At 40.2% G+C, this 14,438-nt stretch overlaps 1 pseudogene; it reads left to right on the forward strand.

Annotated features, from left to right (window-relative positions):
- The first annotated feature begins 565 nt into the window (after positions 1 to 565).
- Positions 566 to 14,438, forward strand: part of LOC127191924 (chemokine-like factor) — a 92,188-nt pseudogene continuing 78,315 nt past the window's right edge.

Genomic DNA, 14,438 nt, shown 5'->3' on the forward strand with positions numbered 1-14,438 from the left:
CTTCTTTGTCTTCCTGAGTGTCTTGCCGTCTTCTTCTGGAATACCACTAATGAGAGTATGTAGCACATCTTACCTGGATACGTGGTAACTATTAAAGCCACATTAAAATTTCATGAAAAGGTCGCTACTCCGGCTGCCCTCAGAGTAAGAAGCGCCCAAAAGGAAACAAATGTTCTCAGAAAAAGCTACTAGATCCGAAATTGTGTGTGTGTGTGTGTGTGTGTGTGTGTGTGTGTGTGTGTGTGTGTGTGTGCGCGCGCGCGCGCGCGCGCGCGTAGATTAATCCCTTGAATTTATGGCACCTACCGCTGAGAGGTTTGCTGGTAATCAAAGGCAGGAGAGTTCCAACAGAACTCATGGCCACTTATTTTAAATGTACCTTTTTACGGATATTTAAGGTCTTAAGTTGAACCCAGCTACCTTTGCCCACTGTAATTCAAAAACCTCCCGTACTGTTTTCTCTATGTCCTTCAAACTACCCAGCCCTGTTTCTGCCTGTATACCTCGAGTGCAGGGCTCAGCCTTTTAAGTACGACTGCTTTCTGGGTATTTACGGTGGCGGAACATGAATGAAGTAGAAAATGACGATGATAAACCGTAACGTGATAGCTGCCTAGCAGATGCTGTGTGCCTTTCTCCTTAGCAATCACGGGATAAAATAAAACTGCTGTTTTAGGACAGCTTCTCTAACTGCTACAGCGGGAAACCAGCAGTCTGGACTTGAAGCCTGGGCTAGCTCTGCAGGAGGCCAAGAACCAGAGGAGATGCAGCCTGGAAAAAACTCAGAAGTAGCTTTTGTTTGCTGAAAATCGATTTTTCAATCTCTCTCTGTCTCTCTGTCTCTCTTTCTGTCTGCCTCTGTGTCTCTGCCTCTGTCTCTCTCTCTCTGTCTCTCTCTCTCTGTCTCTCTCTCTCTCTCTCTCTCTCTCTCTCTCTCTCTCTCTCTCTCTCTCTCTCTCTCTCTCTCTCTCTCTCTCTCATGCTATGAAAGTACATAGTTCAAGTTCCCAGCACAGGCCTTAAGAAAAGAAAATCAGCCAGCAAAAGGGAATAAAATCATACCTAGTCCTCATAGCTGCCACAGTCAAGCAGGCATCGTTCATAGAAACATATACACACACACTCACACACACACACACACACACACACACACACCTCAAAATGTGAATTAACTATCTGACAGAAGTTCTTTTCCAATTTTTATATTCCCATGTGGTGTGTATGTGGAGTGTGCGTGTCCATGTGGATGTAATGCACACACGTGTGCACATGCACATGAAAGCCCAGGGTTGACGGTTTCAGGTATCTTTGCCTACCACTTTCTACTTTAATGTTTGAGACAGGGTCTCTCAGTGACTACAGAGTCTCACTAGTTCAGCTAGAAAGGCTGGCAGTGGGCTCAGGGGATCATCCTGTCTCCACATTCCCAGTGCAGGGATTACAGGCACACACCACCTACAATACCCAGCTTGTATGTGGGTACTGGGGTCAAATTTCATGTCATCGTGTTTGCAGAGCAGGTACTTTACCTGCCGAGCCCTCCCTGCCCCCTGCCTGAGAATCATTCGATGTTATTGTTTGAGATCTGAGACTTTGCTCCCCTTGCCTTTGCTGACGGATAATTAGAAAACAAAAACCAAACCAAACCAACCAAACAGCGCCATCAATGTCAGCATGTACAATATGTACACTATGACTTGGTACAAATATACCTGGTGAAATCGTTACTGTAAACAAATAAATAAATGTGTCCCTCACTGTGCATAGCTATGGGTCTCCTCTTTCCTCAGGAGGAGCAGAAGTGGGAGGGGGCGGCGGGAGGCATGCTTAGAGGGCTGTGATCACGACAGAATGACAGACTTCCAGGACCAGCTGCAGGGAGGCAGATCAACTTTATTCCAGGCATAAGGGAAATGCATAGGAAAAAGCAAGCAGCCAGGAGGTGCTCTGATGGATGCTCACAGTGCACTTCATTTGCATTAAACAGCATGGTCCTATATAAACTATGCAAGAGCACATTCTACAAGAAGCTGTGTCAGAGGCAGGCATCTAGCTGAGGGACATCCTCCAAATAAGGACAGGCAGAGAGTAGGCAGCCCTGCGGGGGAAGGGAGCCCTCCATCTTGCACTGAGCTCAGAGAGTTGTCTGTTCATGGAGGCTGCCACCTTCAGCAGCAAGGGTCCTTCAACACATAGCTACCATTTTAATTGTAAATAGAATCTATATGCATCAGCTGTGCTGTTTCTTAGTAAGTGCCATATAAACAATGAGGAACTATCAGCTCTCTAGAACTGCATATCCTTCAACTAAAAACCTGAACCCAAAATACCAGGCCCTGGTACTCACCACTTTGATCTCTATCACTATGAGATCAGTGGTGTGTGTGTGTGTGTGTGTGTGTGTGTGTGACATATATATGTTTAGACACATTCATATCTCAGCTAGCAGGAGGCCTTCCCTGGTCAAATCTATTTTTTATAAGTTTTGATTTTTTTCATTCTTTCCCTTTAGAAATATAAACAAAGCCACATCCTCACTGCAAAACTATTGCAGGGTTATATTCTGATGTCAACACATCCTTTATACTATGCAGGTTGAGCTAATTCCACAGGTTTTTTCTATTGCCTGATGTCTTTCAGCTGTTGTTGTTGTTTTTGGTTTGTTTGGTTGTTTCACTAACATTAAGAAAATTTAAAGTTAACGAAGACTATTTAGTCTGCCCCTGGGAGTATATACTCTTCCTTTTTGCTCAGTAAGCATCTCTTAAAGCACAATTAGATCTTTCTACAACTGGTTGTCTTGTAGGGAAGTGTGGTATACCCACAATGTGCTTTATATTATAATATGCAAATAATTTCTTTACCTTATTGGATATATATGCAGGGGCATTGTCAGTCTTAATTTGTGCAGGTATCCCTATACATGAATTACATGTGTAATCACACAATCATCTTTTTTCAGAACTCAGAGCAGTTGCCCACTGAAACCCCAAATATGTATCAATGGCATGGGGTACATATTTACTTCTCCAAATTTTGCAAAATGAAACACACCTGTTGCCATACTTTTTTTTTTTTTTTTTTTTTTTTTTTTTTTTTTGGTACCCTTTGGGTTGCTTCAGGCAGGAAGTGGAGTTTGGTTATATAGAAAACAAGTAGGAGAGTTCCTTATCATATCCTTGTCTTGTTGTTAAGTCATAGAAAATGTTTTTTCTTTAAACCAGTAAAGGTTTAAAGATGATGGTGTTTTTCATGAAAATCTGAGGCTTATTTCCTATTAATAATTATTCAAGTTCCTCATTTCTTTGTATTAATGGACCTGGTAAAACTGGATCAGACTGAATATGAGTAATATAAAATGGATAGTTTCTACTTCTGATTGCCTGTTGCAATCGCATAAATAACAAATTCTGAATTGTCAGGAACAAAGTCAGCAGTTTTTCTACGCATAGCAACTCTTTCTGCATACTGAGAGTCAGGAAAATTGTACACAACTCTGAGTTTTGAACTGAGGTATATGGGCTTTGGATCACTTTGCTTATATTGTCTGATTTCTAGCCTGCAGTTCCCAACTTATTTTCATCAGCATAGAATATAGATGCTACAGGAATGTACAATACGTGAGAGAATCCAACTAGTTCTTTTTATTAACTGTAATTATTTGATTTTAAGGTATTTCTTATTAATTTCTCCTAATTAGTTACTGAAAGCTCTTTGCCAATCTTCATTGATTACCCATAATGACATATAATCTCAGCATTAGTAAAATGCACTAGAATTTCAGCTGCATCTATTCCTAACAATTGACATAGTTGTACTCTATCTTTTATGATTAATTCAGAAAACTTTTCTATGTAAATCTTTAAATTTTTATTTTGTTTATGTGCTAAGAAAATCCACCCCAAAATACTATCTTTACTTTGCATAATGAGCCCAGTTGGAGAATGAATTAAAGGCAAATAACCAAAATAAATAAAGTTTAGAATCAATTTGATCCACATATGCACTTTGCAGTCTCTGTTCAACCAGAGTTAACTCTCTTTCTGTTTCAGCTGTTAAATATTTTGGTCTAATGGTTACAAGTCTGAATCTCCTTGTAAGGTTTGAAACAAATAAGTTAACTTATGAGTAGTTAATACAATTGTAGGCTACAGTCAATTGATATCTCCCATTAAGTTTTGAAAATCATTAAGAATTTTCTACTCATCTATGGATCCATACCTTTTGCGATCAAAGTTTTTGTTTACTTACTTTACAACCCAAATAGTTTATAGAATCTCACGTCTGTGGTTTTCTTTTTATTTTTTCTGGAGTAATCTGTAACCCCCAGTGTGGTAGAATTCTTTGTGTTTCCTTAAACATCTTCTCTAAAGTATCTGAGTCAGAATCAGCCAACAAAATATCATCCATGTAGATAAATAATTGATTGAGGAAAATACTTACAAATTATTTCCAGTGGTTGTTGCACAAAATATTGGCATACTGTTGGACTATTTAACATTCCCTGTGGAAGCACTTTTCAATGCTATCTCTTTACTGGACTACTGATGTTACAAGTAGGTGATAAAGGGAAACAAAGCTTTCCTTACTGTGATTATGCAAAGGGATTTTGAAAAGGCAATATTTTAAATCAATTACTATTACAGTCCATGATTTTTGGTAACAAAGTAAAGGAATTCCAGGCTGTAAAGGACCCATTGGTTGAATTATTCTATTCACTGCCCTTAAATCTGTTGCCATTCTCCCCCACCTCCTGTGAACCTGGAGTTGGCAGACCCCTCAGTTCTTTTCCCTTTGGGCAGAGCTTACTTCCTGTGTTCCTCCTGGATCTGCACTCATTAGTCCAATGCCACCATTTACCACATTGCCTACAAACCCCAGGAAGCCTAGGCATCGGTTGCTACTAGAAATTGCTTGTATGTGTCTACAACTCTGTATTCCTCAGAGTTAACATAGTAGCCATTTTTATCTCTGAGGGCTTTAGCCTTACAATTTTTTTTTTTTTTTTTTTTTTTTTTTTTTTTTTGCAAATGGCCAAATTCACCACAATTAAAGCATCAGGTATTTGGATATCTGAGACCTCTAGCTATAGCTTATCCTGTGATATCGATATGATGCTCGTGAGGGCCAACATCAACTGTGTCTCTTATCCATTCATCAATTGGTGCTGCTTGTGCCTTTGTTGGTCTAATTGCTTTCTTACATTTCATATTTGTCTTCTCAAACATCAAGTTCTCTATCAACACCTGTCTGGCATCAGGGTCTGATATAGCTTTGTTTACAGGTAAAACCAATCTCTGCAAGAAGTTTGTGAAGGTTTCGCTTTCTCTTGTAACAGGATGGTTCTCTTCAACCCTGTCTCCCTGTATGGCCTTTTGCTCCTCCTGTCTGCCCTCCCCGCAAAGAGGCTGTGGGGACTTGAAACTGAAAGTAAGTGGCAAAGGGTAGAGCACCAATCTGCCTTCCAGACCATTTTGTTTCCCTCTTTCATCCTACAGGAAGCTCCTCTCAGTCACCAGGTTTGAACACTTTTGTACTTCTCTCTGGAGCTTTTTGATTTCCAAGTAGTTCAACCTCTACCTGTAAACTCTGAGGTTGCATGGTCAGTTCTGCAATACTTTCAAAAAGGAGAGAATAGAGTGAACCTTCTGGTATTCCTATTTCATCCAATTTTTACAATTTATTTCTAGACCCCCTCCATATCCACTTGCAACTTTTGCAATTGTTCAGCCATTCTCCCAACCTTTTTTGAAATAGAATATAGTAAGAAGATGATGAAGAGGAAGAAGTAATAGAAAATTCCCCTTTGGGAGCAAAGCAAGAGAGAACCTAGCAGCAGTAGTCACAATAAATCTTTTGCTGACATCCTTTCATACCCTGCTGTGTCCTCTATGGCATCAGAAGCCAAATTTCCAATTTTTCCTTGCCCTATGTCTGGGAGCCACCTGTAGGCATATTTCTAAATCCATTTTACTATTTTCTTATCCCTCTACCTCCATTCCAACCCTTACCCACCCTAAGTCATTCAAATCGCCCAACACTAGGTAGGAGAGAAAGAATGTTAGAGGGGGAAGGAGGTATAGACCATTATGGCTACTTCCTGCTGAATAGGGATGTAGTGCCTCAGGGGCAAACCCAATCTCCTTCACCAGGATACCGAGAAGTCCAACAAACCCAACAAGAGCAAGCACAACAGTAGGACAAACTAAAAGCTGTAGGGGCTGCAACAGGAGAAACAGCTGCCATAGGCCCTCTTGAGGCTCTCCCATTTATACCCTCTTCAGGGTCCCCAGCAGTAAGCTATCTGCAGCTGCCAAAGATCATGCCCCTGCTGGTACACCAGGAAAATCATAATCTGCTGTGAGACAGCCTCTTATTGTATACCTTGGTTTAAAACAAAAACATATTAACATAACATAACTGTGTTTTTTAAGGGAACACAAGCTCTCACTAAAGTGATGTATAAATGAACAGGTGAGCGTCTAAAGGGAAGATGACTCATTTCCAAAGAAAAATTCACATAACTGTAATCTATTAACAGAGCAAATGCTAGGATCAGAGCCCAAGTCTGTTGTTCTCACACATTAGAGCTATGTGGGCAGAAGGCTGCATTGCAGCTGTATTGCAACCTGTGGGTGGTGACCCCTTTGGAGGAGGGTTACATATCAAACACACACATCACGATTCATAACAGTATCCAAATTACAGTTATGAAGTAGGCAGCAAAATAATTTTATAGTTGGGGGGGGGGGGTCACCACAACATGGGGAACTGTATTAAAGGGTCACAGTATTAGGAAGGTTGAGAACCATGGGATCTATTGAATCATCAGATACCCTGTTCTCCAGAGAACCCGATCAAATCTTTAGAAAATGAATCATGCATGTAAAGGCATTATTTTGAGTTGTTCATCATGCAAACTATTTGTGATTTTATTAATAAAATCTAGCATTGGGACACAGTTAGCCTTAATTTATTTTTCATTTCCTTCATTGTTTTCTTCTCAAGATGTTTAAACCAGATTCCAGTTATGAGCAATCTCCATTTTACAGAAAGCATCTCCCTGCAAGGAAAGGACTTTTAATAGTGTAAAAGATGAAATAACACACCAAGACGTCAAGCAATTGGATGTGATGATGTGGTCCTTCAGTCTCAGTGCATGGAGGTAGAGGCAAGAGGACCGGGAACTTAGTGTTATCCTTGGCTACATGGCAAGTTCAAGGCCAGCCTAGACACATGAGACCCCATTCTGTGAGACCCTTATCCCACAGAAAAGTCAAATGGTAGTAGTGTGTCAATCAGATGCCAAAAAGTTTTGATTTACAGTCACTGGCAGGTGAGCTTTTCTAGTGTGTATACCTGGAGGGCAAACATATCCAAAACAAGAACAGACCTATGGAGGAAATGCTGGGGGATTTGTCATTACTCAAACCTAGAGCTCGGCCTGAGGCTGAGTTTCATATCAATCTTGATAGTGGCACGTTTGCAGTTGGACAGAGAATAAGAGAAATGCACCAAGGATTTATTGAACATGCGGTAAAAACCCCATCTTTCTAGAGCTATTTTTCTTCCCCAATAAATGATTAGGAAAGAGAGGAAGAAAAACTTCAAATTGGTGTCAGGCTCTTTATTCCAACCATTTGGGATTATCTGGAAGATAAATATGTCTGTTTATAACATATCATTTCTGATGAAGCTGAGAAGATGGAGTGGAGAAATGCAGTGAGCAGGCAGGATTGAGCCATAGTCTTTACAGTGGGGTTTGTCAAGCAATAACAAGCTGCCAATGCATTGTTACTGACTGAATTTGATACCCTAGCTGAGCACAGCCCTTAACCAATTATATGAGAAAATAAATGCACTAAAATGATAATCTATCTCTGCTTACTGCCTATGGGTTACAGATAAACACAATTTTCTCATCTGTTCACAGAATGCATGATGCTGTGAAATATGGATCATTGTCACATTTGGGGGCCTGAATTAAATTACCATTGTGCCAATTAGATTAACATGTTACACGCTCTTGTTACTACATTAGTTGGTGGAAGCTGTATGTGTTCACGGACCGGCAGACTTCACAGACTAGAGCTTCTGATGGTTTTTCAAAACTCATGCATTTTGTGTACTGAGTTGAATCGCCAAGCTTAAGACGTAACATATTCCTGGTCAACCTCACAGCTAATTCTTTCCAGCATAGTCGCAGACCCCAGTTTTGTTGTTTGAGCTGTTAAATCTCATTACTTTGCACACGTCACATGATGGCACACTTTAGACAAATCCATACGTTCAGTCTCAGTGAACATTTAAGAAGAATTAAAAATAAAAATAGTGGGAAGTATACGTGTATAAACCTGGGATGTCCTCTAGATTATATTTTGTTACTATTTAGCATCCATCTGAAGTATACCAGTCCTCGCTGCTCTGATAAGGCATTTGGCAGGTGACAGGTGCATATAGGTCAGCTTCATTTTGCAGCTTCCAATGCAGGCAAGGAGTGAAGTCTGTTATTTTCCATGATGATATTTTTTTTTTTCGCCACAGTTTTCCAAAAGAGTCTGCCTTTTGTCTCCTTTAGTATTTGCAGTGGATTTCTATCTTTATATGTCTGCCATATGCAATACTTATAGCAAAATCCTTCACATCTTTTTAAAAAATCTACCACTTAACATTCTATATATTTTCCTGATGCCTATCAATGTTCTCTTTATTCCATTTAGTTCTTTGTCATCTTTTCCAGACTCATCACAGGAATTTGATTAAGGGGAAAGATACTGTTTGTTCATTTTCATTCTCCATACCAAGTTCTTTGGAAGTTAAAAGGATTTTTGAAAAGTGTTTGCTGAAGTCTGCATTAGGTAAGCTCATGTCGATGACCAAATCTGTTAGACATGTATTTACCCTTATCCTCCATGCTTTGTCAGTGCTTATCGTAAACATCACTGACTTGAAACAGGCTTCACTACACAGCAGAGAGTCTCTCTCTCATATCTATCTAGGAGATTAACATGTTTAAGAACCACGGCTTATGGCATGTAGCATATGGCATTGTTTAGTGAACACCTCTATGGATATTAAACTATGTCACACGTGAAATGTAGTACATGCACATAAGGATCAAAAATATTGCCACACCCAGCTTTTTAGATTGAGGGAAACTTTTTAAAATTAATTTATTCAGATTACATCTCTATTGTTATCCCCTCACTTGCATCCTCCCTTTCCTCCGTCCCTCCCTGTTTCACCCTATTCCACTTCCCTAGGTCTGTGACAGAAGGGGACCTCCTCCCCTACCATATGATCACAGCCTATAAAGTCTCATCTTGGTAGTCTGCTTGTCCTTTTCTGAGTGGTCAAATATGGGGCACCAGAGTTCACGTCAGAGTCAGTCCCTGCTCTCCACACAACTTGGATAACTTCCTGTCCCTAGGCTAGATCTGAGTAGTGGTTCAATATTTATGGTATGGATTGTCTTTGGTTGGTGCGGTAGCTTGAGCAGACCCTCCTGGGTCCAGATCCACTCATCATGACGTTCTTCTTGTAGGTTTCTAGGACCCTCTGGATACTTCTATTTCCTTATTCTCTCATACCTCTCTCACCTAGAGTCCCAGTAAGAAGTCCTCACATCTATCCCAATCTCCTGTTAAGTGAAGAATTTCAGGAGACATTCCTGTTGGGGTAGTGTCCAATTATAAGTGAGTATACACCATGTTAGTCTTTCTGAGTCTAGGTTAACTCACTCAGTAGGATCATTTCTAGTTCCATTCATTTCTGCATAAATTTCAGGATTTCCTAATTTTTAATAGCTGAGTAGTATTCCACAGTGTAAATGTACCAGAGTTTCTTTATCCATTCTTCCACTGAGAAACATTTAGGATGTTTCCAGGTTCTGACTATTATGAATAAGGCTGCTATGAACATGATTGAGCATATGTCCTTGTTGTGTGGTGGAGCATCTTCTTGCTATATTCCAAGGAGTGGAATAGCTGGGTCTTGAGATAGCCCTATTCCCAGTTTTCTGAGAAAGTGCCAGATTGATTTCCAAAGTGGTTGTACAAGTTTGCACTCCCACCACATCCTTGCCAGCATGTGCTGTCACTTGAGTTTTTGATCTTGGCCATTCTGATGGATGTAAGATGGAATCCCAGAGTCATTTTAATTTGTATTTCTCTGATGACTAAGAACGTTGAACATTTCTTTAAATGTTTCTCAGCCATTTAATATTCATCTGTTGAGAATTCTCTGTTTAATTCTGAACCCCATTTCTTTTTTTCTAAATTAATTTTATTAATTTATTCATATTACATCTCGATTGTTAGCCCTTCCCGTTTCCTCCCATTCTTCCCTCCCTCCCACTTCTCCCTTTCACCCCTCCCCTATGTCTGTGATTGAGGGAGACCTCCTCCCCCTATATATGCTTTTAGAATATCAAGTCTCTTCTTGGTAACTTGCTATCCTTCCTCTGATTGCCACCAGGTCTCCCCATCCAGGGGACGTGGTCAGAAAAGGAGCACCAGAGTTCGTGTGAGAGTCAGATCTCACTCTCCACTCAACGGTGGAAAATATCCTGTTCGTCGGCTAGGTCTTGGTAGGGGTTCGAAGCTTACTGCCTATATTCTCCTTGGCTGGTGCCTTAGTTTGAGGAGGACCCCAGGATCCAGATCTGCCTGTCCTAAAGTTTTTCTTGTAGGTTTCCAGGACCCTGTGGGTCCTACTATTTCCCCATTCTTCCATGCTACTCTCGCCTAAAGTCTCAATAGGCTGTCCTCTCCTCTGACTCACTTTCTTGGTAAGTAAAGATTTTCATGGTACATATCCCTGGGACACATGGGCACAGGAGACAACTTCCTGAAAGGTACACCAACAGCCCAGGCCTTAATGTCAACAATTAATGAATGGGACCTCATGAGACTGAGAAGCTTCTGTAAGGCAGGAGACACTGTCAAGAGAACAAAGCGACAGCCTACAGAATGGGAAAAGATCTTCACCAACCCTTCATCTGACAAAGGTTTAATATCCAAAATATATAAAGAACTCAAGAAATTAAACACCACAAAACCAAACAACCCAATTGCAACATGGGGCTTGGAACTTAACAGAAAATTCTCAACAGAGAAATATCAAATGGCCAAGAAACACTTGAAGAAATGCTCAACCTCCTTAGTCATCAGGGAAATGCAAATCAAAATGACACTGAGATTACATCTTACACCCATCAGAATGGCTAAGATCAAAAACTCAAATGACACCACATGTTGGGGAGGATGTGGGGAGAGAGGAACACTCTCTCAAGACCCAGCTATCCCACTCCTTAGAATATACCCAGAAAACGCCCTACCACACAACAAGGACATATGCTCAACCATGTTCATAGCTGCTTTATACATAATAGCCAGAACATGGAAACAGCCTAAGTGTCCCTCAGTAGAAGAATGGACTAAGAAACTGTGGTACATTTACACTATGGAATACTACTCAACTATTAAAAATGAGGAATTCCCGAAATTTGTGGATAAATGGATTGATCTAGAAACTATCATAATGAGTGAGTTCACCCAGAAGCAAAAAGAGACAAATGGTATATACTCACTTATATCAAAACACTGAGCCCCATTTCTTAATTGGGTTATTTGGTTTGGTGGTGTTTAATTTCTTGAGATCTTTATATATTTTGGATATTAGATCTTTGTCAGATGTAGGGTTGGTGAAGATCTTTTCCCAGTCTGTAGGCTGTAGTTTTGTTCTGTTGACAGTGTCTTCTGTCTGACAGAAGCTTCTTAGCCTCATGAGGTACCATTTAGGACACAAGAAGTTGTGTCCTGTGTCAATGGATCCCAGGCTCTTGAGGGAAACTTTTTAGTGTCAAGTATTTAACATAATTAAAGGTGTTTTTTACTAAGAAGATACTCGTTAGTTTCCATGATAATATGCTTTTTCCTGGCTTTGAGATTAAAAATATTTTCAATAGGTTTTATCTGACAGGGAAGTTTCAGAAGCAATAGACTATGCAGGTGTGCAGCCACACACACACATATTTTTCCCCTAGATCCCAAGAATACAAGTCCAGGAAGGAAATTTAATGAGCTTCTTCCAATTTCTGTAAAAGACAGAACTAAGATTATGATAAATTGAGTTATAAGAAGATAGGAGTTTTACTTACAGTACATAAATTAGGGAGCAAGATGTACCACTGTTAGTGAAAGGAATATTCCTCATTTATAGATACTATGGTAACCTAAATTACTTCTTTTGTCATACTCCACATTTTCTGAACTATAGGTAGAGATCTGAAATCAATTTAGTATTATTAAGTTTATCATAAGCTAGGTAAAAATTCCATGCAAAGCTTCCCGTGTCTTCCACTAGTGTCTCAAAGACAAGGATCACAAAAATAAGACGGGAAAGACAAGAAGCACTTAGCTCACCTCTACAACCAGGCTTGCTCGCTGTCCCCACCTCTTCTGTTTCCTATGGTCGATATCCCTAGACGGCTAATCCAAGAGGTCTACACAAGCTCTATGGGTTGTCTGGGTACACTGAGTGTCCTTCCTCTCACATACATATTATCTCCGCAGATGCCACTTTAATTGTCCCCATGTTCCCCAGGCTGACAGGACAGACCTTTAGGCTGCCTTAGCAAATTTAGGACACAAACATTATTTTGTCACAGCTGATCTTCTATTTATAACTGTCAGACAACCTGGAAACTGCAAGATTTCAGTGATAGGTTTGTCCTTTTATGGAGGGATACATTATTATCCCAGATGACTATCTGAAACACAGAATATTACAGAGGTGAGGTGACGAAAAATGGGCAAAAAAAGGATTCCATGGGTGTGCAGTTTAGTAAGTAAGCTAAATCTATGCCTATGCACCCATATCAAGTATTTACTTTCTGCAAAGCCTTCACCATCCACTCATTTGGATTCAAGGAGCACATGGCAGAAAGGGGGCATACTGTAAAGACCCAGTGTCCCGATTGTCTACCTTCCTCTAAGCCAAATTCATATGCTGGAAATTAGAGCCAAATACCAACGTGTGTTGTTAGTCATGCACCTAAGCACAGGCAGTGAGACTTGCTTTGTAGCAGATTATCAGTTCTTGCAAAGTGCCAGTGTTTGGGTTGAAGACCTATTTGCTCATCCCTAAATCCTTTTCTAACCAATGTTTTATTAATAATTTTATATAAATTGTACTAAGTATGTAGTATAAGCCTAAGGAGTCAACACTAGAAAGATCCACTTATCTAGGTAATCAATATAAAGGAAAAATAAGAAAAACACAGAACAGTGATCACTGTAAACAGACATTGTTGACACTTGTTTTTAAACTCTATTTTATTGGAGTACTGAAGCCTCTACCTCCCTTGTGCCAACCCCGTAATTATGGGCATGAAAAAGAAGGTTAGTGGGGAGAGGAGGTGCAGAGCCATTTACTTTTCCCAGCTGTTTAGGGTTAATGGGCTATTTTTGGAACAATACAAAGCAAGCAGGCTATCTGCACTGAAATGTTTCTCTCTGTCTATCTCCAAGCTGCCACACTGTCCATCTCTGGTGGTCTCTCCAAAATGCCATAGGCCAACCTTCTCTCTCACGGTTTTTTTATTTATCTTCCTCATAGTCCTCTTTGTACTGCATAAGGCAGACCATTACCAGCTGGCAAAGACCACAGGGGGCAATTATCAGCTCTGGACACACAAAAGGTGAAACTAAAATCTCACACTTGTGATTAAAACAAAAACATATTTACATAACATAACTGAATTATTAAAGAACCCCAAACTTCTGCAACATTTTCCCCTTTTTGTTTAAAAAAAATGGCTTTTTTATGTGAATGAGATTTGCTGTTGCTTCCTCATAAGAAGATTATCAATGAACCAAACACTTTTTAGATCAAAAGGTTTTTTTTCTAACCTAGTAACTCTCAGCTGCTGTCGTCTGGAATGGCTTGTACTTTTTGCTGCTGAGCCTTGAGCTAGGACTACAAAGCTGCTTCCTAATGGCAAGAGGTTACCTTGTGCACCCCTTTTGGACCTGCATTCACTAGTCAAATCACCCCTTTTATCAGAGTGTGTACAAACTCTTAGAAACTTAGGAATTCTTGCCGAGAACTCAATATTAATCCAAGTTAACATGCCGGCCATTTTGAGTCCTGAGACTTTTAGTGGTTTGATAACAATTTCTTTTCAAACATCCGAATTTACTGCAATGGACACACCCAGCATTTTGATATCTAAGCCGTTAGTGGCTACTGGGAAAGCTAATGGTGATGATGATGATGATGGTCTCTTTACCTGAGGCTGCTCCTCTGTCAGCTCAGTTTGCTGAAGATTAACTGATTTTTTCTTGACATGGGTGGTTTCTCTTCAACCCTTTCACCCTGTATGGCCTTCTGCTCCTTCCGGCTCCCCAACCTACCCAGGGGCTCTGGGAACTTCA

This window comes from Acomys russatus, chromosome 7 (genome assembly GCF_903995435.1).
Source record: "Acomys russatus chromosome 7, mAcoRus1.1, whole genome shotgun sequence".
Lineage (NCBI taxonomy): Eukaryota > Metazoa > Chordata > Mammalia > Rodentia > Muridae > Acomys > Acomys russatus.